The sequence below is a fragment of the Dasypus novemcinctus genome, chromosome 16, assembly GCF_030445035.2.
Source record: "Dasypus novemcinctus isolate mDasNov1 chromosome 16, mDasNov1.1.hap2, whole genome shotgun sequence".
Classification (NCBI taxonomy): Eukaryota; Metazoa; Chordata; class Mammalia; order Cingulata; family Dasypodidae; genus Dasypus; species Dasypus novemcinctus.
Window position 1 is genome coordinate 9,686,008 of NC_080688.1, and position 10,975 is coordinate 9,696,982.

The following is a 10,975-nucleotide window of genomic DNA, read 5'->3' on the forward strand; positions in this document are numbered from 1 at the left end:
GCAACTGCTTGACTCTGCTGACATTTTTTATTTATATTCTAAAGAATCAGAGGAGAAAATAAAAGTCCTTTAATCTCAATATGCTTTAACATAACCCATAATAGGAACTAAAACTTGAGAAATTGAAAAAACATAATTCTTGCATAATTTAATGTGATATGGATTATGGTTTTTTTTTTGCTTGGAATAAATCATTTATTAAACAACTAAGAAACTCAGAACTTTGGAAGAACTAAAAATTTGAAGAAACTACACAGTTTTAAAATTTGATTTTATCACTATTTGTATTTGAGAACATTATTCTTCCTGTCTCTGGATACTATAATTAATATTTGATAAATTAATATATGAATGCTAAATATACATTATAGGGGATATTTTAATAAATGAGATGATGTGAAGAACACTACAAATAATTTGTTATTTCAAAGACTGCAGCATATTAGTTATTGCATCTCTATTCCTGCTATATATCCATTATCAGATAATTAATTAGGAAAATCTGTGCATTTGATTATTTTAATATTTTAAATGTATTTTCTTACAGAAGTAGTTTACTTTCAAAACAATCATGAACATGTTTAGAATTCCCATACAACAAACTTTAACAAACAATCCATACATTTGTGGGCTATTTATCACAGACTACAGGATAATATCATTGGAATATTACCATTCATGATGGTCCATAGTGTACATTTGTAATATTTTTTTCATGCACTCTTATAAATTCTCTTGCTTTGTGTTTATACCTTATTTTATTTGTTTGTATATTTTTATTTTGAGGAAAGTTAAAGCAGTAAGTTTACATGGAGAAATGGAATCAAACTACAAATGACTTCATTTTGTTGGGTTTTGTTTCCCCAAAATCAAACTGGCCTACTTCTCTTAACACTGATCATTCTTGTATCCTTTCTTGTCTTTGAGGACAACTAAGCCATGATTCACCTCATATGTTTGGATCCCTGTCTCCATACACCTATGTACTTTCTACTGAGCCAGCTCTCTCTCATGGACCTGATGTACATCTCCAGTATCGTCCCCAAGATGGTGTTCAACTTTCTTTGTGGACAGAAAAACAACTTTTTTTCTGGATGTGGAGTGTAAAGCTTCTTTTTCTTGACAATGGCAGGTTCTGAAGTTTTACTGATGGCCTCCATGGCCTATGACCATTATGTGGACATCTCTCACCCCCTTCATTATCCTATCCTTATGAGTAAAATGATGTGTGTCCAGATGATCATAAGATCTTGGATCTGGGGGCCCATCAATTCCTTGGTACACACAGCCTATGCCCTCCACATCCCTTACTGCCAATCCAGGGCCATTGATCACTTCTTTTGTAATGTTCCAGCCATGTTGCCTCTTGTGTGTATGGACACTTGGGTCTATGAGTACATGGTTTTTGTGAGCACAAGTCTCTTTCTCCTCCTTCCCTTCCTTGACATCTCTGCTTCCTATGACAGGGTCCTTTTTGCTGTCTACCACATACACTCAAAAGAGGAAAGGAAAAAAACTTTCACCACCTGTTCAACACATTTAACTGTAGTGACCTTTTACTATGCTTCCTTTGTCTATACCTATCTTCATCTCAGGAAGCTTCACTCTCCTTCAGAAGATAAGATTTTGTCAGTCTTCTGCACTATTCTCATCCCCATTTTAATCCCATTATCTACAGCCTGAGGAATAAGTAATTTCTGAGTGCCATGAAAAGAATGTTTGGGTTATTCTCTTCAAGGTAAGAATAGGCATTGCCATCCATGCTCTCTATTCTTTATCCCCATTTTCATGTTCATTAGAAGGTCCTAGAGCAGAGTTGGCCAAAAGGTTGATAATTTGAGCTCTATATTTAATTTTAAAATTTTAGGGCTCACATAAAAAAAATGAAATGACTGATATTTATTTAGAATATATTTACTTTATCCCAAATATTAAATTTATAATCATTATCAGTATCATCACTGGTATTAATTACATACTAATTATTAAATATTTTGCATAAAATATTCTACACGTATGATGGTACATATTTTAAATATATTTCAATTAATTAATTTTTTTAAAAAATTATACCCCCAGATGCTCCTCTTGTCTGTCTGCTTGCCTATTCCAGGAGGCACTGTAGACCAAACTCTGGACCTCCTACTTGGAAGGCAAATGCTCAGTCGTCTCAGCCACATCAGCTACCCATGGGCTGCTGTGTCCCTGGTAAGTGACATCTACTCCTTTAGTCATCTGCTCATTGCCATATGGAGCAGTGTCTATTTCTCCATAGTGCAGGTGCAGGCATTTAGCTTTCTTTGCACTGGGATGTGGCATCTAGCTCTCATTGTGGTGCAGTGCCTACAATGTAGTGCAGTGCAGCCTCTAACTCTCTTTGGGGTGTGGCATCTAGTTCTCATTCCAGTGGGAGGTGGTGAATAGCTCTCCTTGTCTCAGGTGTGGGTGTCTGAATGTGTTATTTAGGGGACACCAGGACCTGAACCCTGGACCTCCCATATGGTAGGCAGCTTCTTAACTGTTTGAGCCACTTCTGTTTCCTTGATTGTACATATTTTACTATTAATATAATATTTATATTATTTTATTTAAATATTATTTCCTCATGTAAATGATATAAATGTCTTAGTTAACTTTTTTAATGCTGTCTTCACAACATTTTGCGTATTTTATACTTAAAATATATTTCGCTTTTGATGATACACATTTCAAGTGGCCAAGTGCCACATGTGACCAGTTTCTTCCATGTTAGACAGCGCAGCCTTAAGGTATCCACTGAAATGTGGAAAAAAGTACACATGCATGTTATATAAAATATAATGTAGCATATAAAATATGGTTAGTGAAATGTGAAATACCAAGTGAAGTAATCATACTTACATGATGTTTTCAAGAATTCATTTAACTGTTCTCCATTACAGTATGTATATGTTGGTAAAAATAGACATCAGGACTTTATCCCATCTAATATCCACTTATAAAAACTTTCTGAAGGGTGATTCTTTGATTTAGAATTTTCTGATTGTAACAAAAATGTTATGGTTGAATGACCTGCATTGGTTTTACTACTAATGGAACCTGGCAATATATTAGGCTTCATTTTTAAAGAAGTTTGGACCACAGAGAAGTTCAACTATGGCAGGGGAGGAACACTGGTGTGGGGTGTTATTAATGGGTGGCACATGGTTAGGAGGATATCTCCAGGGCATGTATAAAGGGTACCTAAAAGTGTTTGGATATTTTCATAGTGGTTACACTTAAAAATGACAACTGAGGAAGTGCTGAGTTCCTAGTCAGGGGAGATCTATCACATTCTCCAATGGAACAGCAACAACGCAAAAAGTGCAGGGGCAAAGACCAATAAAAATAGATGGTTCAACAAAGAGCCCTTGATACTGAAGACTATGCTTATGAGCCTGTGCACCTGAAATATGAACTAGGCCTAGAGCTGCAGGGTGCCTGGGAGTTACCTCCTGAGAACCTCCATGTTGCTTAAATGTGGCAACTCTCTAAGCCAAACTCAGCATATAAATGCATTACCTTCTCCCCAGCATGGGACATGACTTCTGGGGATGAGCCTCCCTGGTCCTGAGGGAATACAACCAAGCACCAGCCGATATTGTAACTAGAAATAGATCTTGAATAAAAGTGTCAACTCAAACCGGCAAAAGAATATCTCAGCCCACATGTAATATCAGGTGTTAAAAACTGCTTTTTGACTTTGGATATAAGGGAGAAATGAAAAGTACAAATAAGTTTATATGGCTATGAGTCTCCAAAAAAGAGTTGGGAGGTCATCAGAGGGGTAGTGCTTATGAATGCCTCAGCAGGGTCCCAGAGACAGCTAAAGTAGATATGAGTTCACGTATTGGTTCTCCTGAGGGCTACAGAGATCTACAGGTTCTATGGTCATGGCAGATGGCTCTGGAGTTCAGTGCCATGCCAGTTGGCCTAACTTTGGAGTTTGTATTCCTGAGTGTGATGGAGTTAGACTTAGATGTGACCTTTCTACACATGCCTCTTCTGTTAGTTTTACTGGACCTGTGGTTGGTGCTGGATTTGGTGTATATTCAGTAGACCTGAATGTCTGGACTGTATCTCAGGCCCTGAGCCTAAGCAGACTTGCAACTACCCTTTGGTTTATTGGACTTACCCTGGCCAGCTAACGGGGAGATGAAGAAGATCCACAACCACACCAGGGAGCCTAGACTGCCTACAACTGCAAGTAGGAGAATTGCATCCATCATCCTTGTGGAATCTAAGCCTCCTCTTGATATAGAGGGGGAGTGGACATAACCATCCCAGGGCCCACAGGATGGAGGAATAGAGTATGGATTAGAGTGGACGTACTGATAGTCTACTATGGAACTATTGTGACTAGTAATGGAAGAAATTGTAGCATTGATGTGGAGAAAGTGACCATGATAGCTTCTGAAGGTAGGAGAGGGAAGAGGAGATATGATGTGGGGGCATTCTCAGGACTTGGAGTTGTCCTGGGTGGTACTGCAGGGACAGATGCTGGACATTGTATGTCCTCCCATGGCCCACTGGGTGGGCTGGGCGAGAATGTAAACTACGATATAAACTACTATCCATGTGGTGCTGCAGTGCTCCAAAATGTATTCACCAAATGCAATGAATATCCCACTTGATGAAATAGGTTGTTGTTGTGGGAGGAGTGGGGTGAGGGGGTGGGGAGTATATGGGGACCTCATCTTTTTCAAATGTAACATTTAAAAAATTAAGAGGGAAAATAGAAAAAAAATTAAAAATTTAAAAAATTTACATCAAAAAAAGAATTATAGTCAATTTATTGTACATTGAAATTAATAAAATTATATATGTAAATGACATAGAGGAAGTGATTTATAACTGATAAAATTATTAGCTTAGATTCAAGGAGACAAATGATTGGGTGTCTCCAACTTGAAACTTATGAAATCAAAATATGAACCTTATCTGCTGTGATATGTAAACCCTAAGTAGGAAATAACAAAGAATGAAATTGTATGCTAATATATCATAATGTTGTATTTATCCAGTTTTCCTACTATTATTGTCCTGATACACATATGTTACTTCACGTCACTTTATGAAGGGGGTTATGTAAATATTCAAAGGATTGTAAGGAAAAATGGGGTTTAGAAGAATCCAACTTAGTCTCCATTCATTGTTCAATATCACCCTCACATTATTTTTCCCTACATTCATTTAATATCTTTTTATATATTTTCCATGACTCTAGTTCATTTCAAATGTAAAATATATCCTGCACATTGACATCAAAGTTATCGTCCTAAAATACAGGTGTATTTTACAATCAATGGTTCATTTTCATTTTACGATCAATGATTCCTTATCATTTTACATGAACTGATAAGGACTCATTTTACAATCAATGATTCCTTATTGGATTCACAAAACTCTCCAAACTTCAATATGTTCAAAGTTTCTAAAAGTTACATTATTTATAACTTACTTTTTCTACCAACTGATCCCTATACCCAGTAGTATTGTGATTACACTGAATCTCTAGCATATCAATGAAGCCCTCTAGATGATTTCTCCACACACAGCCAAAGGTACATTGGCAAGCATCTCTGTCTCTTCAAATGAACTGAGAGTCGACTTTCTCAGTCTATGATACTTCTCATTTCTTTGCTTTTCTTTGTGAATTAAATATATATGAAAATTAAAAATATAATCTTAAAGCATAAAATTCCTTTACGATATGACAAAATTCATAATTTATGAAATATATATTGATTAATTTGACAATTTATAAACATTTCTTTATGGCTTTAATAATTTAAACATGTAAATAAAAATTGCAATAGTGTGGAATTATATTATAAAAACACAGGGAAACTTTATATATAAAGCTTTTCAAACATCAATAGAGGAAAAATAAATAAAACCTACATTTCAATTTTAAAAATGTTAAATGTTCCTTAGAAAATAAAATATAAATGACTACTGGATGTTTATGGGAATTCAATATCACATGCAAATTAAAACTACACTGAGAAATCAATATTTACCAATAACTTTGGGAAGAATGAAAGTGTTTTAGAGAAAAAAATTTTTCTGATCATAGGGAATGGAAAAAATATAGTCTCACACTATTGGGATGCAAATGTCTATAATATCTAGGGTGAAAATTTTACTATTGGTAATTTTAAAAAATCTCCGACATAGTAATATATTCTTGAGTATATCTTTCACAGATTTGTAGAAGACGGAAAATACATAATCTAATACTTATTGCAATTTGTATTATTTAAAGCAAATATTAAGAAATAAGAAAACTGTTTTCCAGTAGAAAATTTAATAAATAAAGCATAAGACATATTTCTAATGGAATAATGTATATTAGTGAAATAAATGGGATCAGCTCCATATGTTTTGTAGAAAAAAACTTTAAGATCAATTATTAACTAGAAAGGCAAGGTGAGTATCTATATTTCCATAAATTACAAATTGGTTAATTCATAAGGGCCTTTTGTCTGAAGGCAAATAAAAAAATCTAGAAGAAAGGTTAAAATGTAATCTGCTTAAATATATTACAAATACCCTGTTTAATTACTGAATCAATATAATGGTGAAGGTGGGAAAAAAAGAAAAGCCATGATTTAGAGTTAAACAGGAAAAGGAAACTGAGAGGCAGACTGAAAATTCCTTTTGAAATCCTCTTGGGGAGTCTCAGAAGGAGAGGGGAGAAAAATGTGGCAAAAACAATATTTCAAGAGATAATTCTTGAGAATTATCAGCTTAATTTATTAACAGCTTAACAAATTTTAATGCATAACCAAACAGATTTTAAAAATTGTACCCAGATATATACTGAGGAGAATTGAAAATGGAGGATTAGGAAGCAGCAGGGCACACACATTCATCAGATATGGCAAGAAGTCAAGTAGGTTGCTGGACACAGGGGAAGTGATACAGGCAACTAGTGAAGGAGGACTTGCCAGGTGTCAGAAAAGTGACAGGAGAAGCAGCATGGGTGGTCTGTGAGAGAGGCTTTGTTGGACACAAGGGAAGTGGCATGGAAGCAGCATAGGTGGCCCAAGAATGAGACCTTCCTGGCTTCCAGGAAAGTAGCAGGGGTATAGGGAAAGCTATATGATTCCTTCACAGGGATGCCTGTCATGCATAGAGGAGGCAGCAGGGGCAATGGTGTAGGCATCTCATGAGGGAGGATCTAAGGGTGCAGATGAAGTGGTGCAGGTGGCTCCTAAATGAGACCTTAGGGGAAGTAGCTTTAATGGCTTGTGACAGAAGACTTGCGGGCACAGATGAATGCAGAAGGATGAAAAAGGGCAGATCTTGGACTGAAGAGGCCAGGGAAAATGGTACATCATCCAAGAAAGTTCAGGACAGGGAGACTAAGAGGGCAATACAGAGGAATTGGCTCTTTGTAATTGATCTGTAACCCATTCATGTGTCCCTAGTTCAGATAAATACAAACAATTCTCAATATTTGTAATAAGTTGAAATAATGAAAAGAGAAGAGCCTTAACACAAAACCAAAGTGTAATGAGTCTCTAGGCAAAGAGAGAAACTGACCATCAGATAAATCTCATCAAGATAATTAGATGGCTAGGCATCAATAAATCATTAGAAGTCATAGTAAGGAATAGGAAGATGTGGTCCAGTCAATGTAAAAAATAAAAATTTGGAGCAGATACAGAATTTTGAAGAACTGATCAAAGACTTACATACAAATACAAATCAATTTAAGGAGATTATGGCAGTTTGAGATTATTTATGAATCCCAAAAAAGAGAAGATTCTATTTATTGCAGTTTAGTATTGTTTATATACTGTTTATATATTGGATTGTGTTTGTAAACTGGTCTGTTCCTATGGGCATATTAGATTGTATTGGAACTAGAGGTTTCACTTTCACTTTATTAAATCAAAATTAGGAGTTTTACTTGAACATGTCATTAGTGTTACTCAGTTTGAGTCCCTGCACACAGCTAACATACAGCTGTGGGCTACATAAATGGATGCTCAATCAAAGAAAGGAAAGTAAAAACACATAGAAGGAGAATTTGAAAATGGTGAGCATGGTTATTTAGCTGAAGAACGTTCCAAAATAAACAGAGAATGTGGCTTGCTTCTTCATGCAGTTTATAGCAAAATGTTAGATGAGAGAGACAAGCTCAGCAATGAATTCTTGGGCACAGTGAAACCATAAATTGATTCTGGAAATTACAAGCTTCTGGAAACAAGCCCCCAGACAATAGTGCCACATTTGAGAACTTAGGTAAACTGGAAAGTATGAATCAGGATTGAAAATGCAGTTATCTAGGAAAATTTGTGGAAAGTCTTACTGTGTGATGGCTTGGACCCCTGCTTCCTGCATGCTAAACAAACAAGTTTTTTGTGAGTGCTATATGAACAAAAGCACTGTCAGTCTGGATGAAAGGGGACATGGAGGGGAGATATGGAAAGAAAAGTTTTTAAGAGGAAATCCATGGAAGCCGAGATCTGGAATTAAGACGCCTCCTTGTTCCAAGAGAGGAGACCCACACATGTGTATAAAAAGGGTGAGTTTCCCTTGGCTGTTGAATAGGGTAGATGTTCCAACCCAATTCAGGGAGAGGTTTTTCACAACAGGTTATAGAGAGGGTGAAGCACATTCCCCAATTTGGGGGAGTGTAAGGTCAATACCCTATAGGTTTGAGAGTGGTCGGTTTGATCTCCCATACATTAAGGAATTATAAGTCACCAACTCACTGCTCTGAGAGGTTGAGCTTGTAAACCAGAGATTAGGTAGAATGCTGTCTCCTCCTCCCTGCACTAAGGGGTTTGAGACGCCACCACAAAGATGATCCCATCTGTGCCCATCACCCCAATGCTCTTATAGGATGAGGTCTGGAGCTTGGTCACCAATCAGATGCTTGATAAGGGAGGAACCAAGAAAATAGCCTTTGGGTCAGCCTGTGGAAAGGATGGATTCCCATGACACGAGGGAGAAGAATCCATCATTTTGAGAATGACTCTTAGAATTTGAAATCTAATGAAGCATGCCTTGCAGGTTCTCAGAACTCTTCTGGACCCATGAATTAAGTTTCCCCCCAAATTGTCCTTATGATAATGCAAATGTTTATCCTTTGTCACTTTGTATATTGGAAGCAGTAAAATTGTTTTGTAAGTTTCATAAGCCTACAGTCTGACAGGACTTTGCCCAAAGACAAAATGTATTTCTTTAAACTGTGTGTGATATGATTTTCTATTTAGCATTGTTATTATTTTAAGGTTCATTTTCTTTTTTTAGTATTATAATGTCTTTTTATAATTCAGATAGTGAAGTGTGGCAGTTTGCTATTGTTTATGAATTCCAAAAATAGATATTCAATTGTGTTTGTGAACTGCTGTGTTCCTCTGGACATATTAGATTGTGTTAGACTTAGAAGTTTCACTTTTACTTTATTAAATAAGGATTTAAGGTTTTATTTGACCACATCATTAGTGTGACTAGGTTTGAGTCCCTGCAGACAGTCAGCATACAGCTGTGGTCTATAAAATGGATGCATAATCAAAGACAGAGAAATAAACATACAGAAAAGGATAACACAGAGAGTTGAGTTTTGACACTGTAGCTCAGAGAAGAGAGCTGAACCATTTGCATGATAGTTTAAAGTTGGCCTTGTGGAGAGAGCAGAGCAGCAGAGCCCAGAAAGAGACAAGCACTAGGAAGAGAAATGAGTCCTCTGCCAGCCTATATAGCTGAGATTGTAAGAAGCTGGGACAATGAAGCCTTAAAAATAAGATCAAGGATGAACCCCCATGAGACTGGCAACCATCTTGCTCCAAAATGTGGCAACAGTCATTGGTGAAGGAAGTAATTTACCCTTTATGACCTTGTGACAATAAACTTCTACCCCAAATAAATACCCTTTACAGAAACCAATGGATGTCTGGTATTTTGAATCAGCACCCTTTGGCTGACTAATACAATGTTTATAAATACCCCTATTCCTCTGGGTGTGATATTCTTTGATTGAATTAATTTTGTTTGATAAAATCTCTTTAAGGATTTTGATTTGACCATGTCAATAGGGCATTACTCAGGTTGAGTCCTTGCTTCCTTGGTAGGATGATATAAGTGGACACTCATTCATGAATGAACAGGAAGAGAGAGAGAGCTCTGCTATGTTTTATCCAAGTGCCTGTAGAGAGAGATGAGCCATTCACCAGATTACAGAGAAAGAGATTAGAGAATATGAGTAGCTGAGAAGGCCCAGAATGAAATGAGCTCCATGCAAGAAACTGATACAGGAAGCCCTGAGCAACAAGGCAGAGATCATTGACCATCTTGCTTTAACACATGGCAGCTTGCTTTAGTGAGAACATATGATACACTGAGGTGGAGTTTTCATGGCCATGGGATTGTAAAATTTACCCCCTAAAATAGCCTTTATAAAAGACAAAAGAGTTTTGGTACTTTGCATTTGCACCAATTTGGCAGACTAACACATAGTCGAAGAAGAAATAAAGGATATTAAGAATATATCACAAAAGTAATTGAAAATAAACAAAGAAAAAGAACATAACTAATCGTAATGAAAGACACAGTAGAAGAGATTGATAATAGAAATCACACAGGGCAGATTTGAATGGGCAGTGGAAAAATTAGCAAATTAGAAGATAGGACGACTGAAATTACACAGAACAGACAGAGGAAGTAACTGGAGGGAAATTAATGGAGTCTCCAACAATTCACTGAGAGCACAAAGCACACAAATATATTCACTATTGTTTTCCCAGAAGAAGAGAAAAGAGGCAGAAGGTATGTTTGAGGAAATAATGGTCAAGTATTTCCAAACTATATTGAGGTACATGTATGAAAGTTCAGTGTTTTCCAAACAGAATAAATTCTAACAGAACTACGCTGAGAAACATAAAGTCAGATAATAAAATTCCAAAGATAAAAACAGAATCCTGAAAATGGCAAAAGTGAT

At 36.3% G+C, this 10,975-nt stretch overlaps 1 pseudogene; it reads left to right on the forward strand.

The window, feature by feature from the left end:
- Positions 1 to 975: 975 nt before the first annotated feature.
- Positions 976 to 1,683, forward strand: LOC101418948 (olfactory receptor 2L13-like; annotated as a pseudogene).
- The last annotated feature ends 9,292 nt before the right edge of the window (positions 1,684 to 10,975 follow it).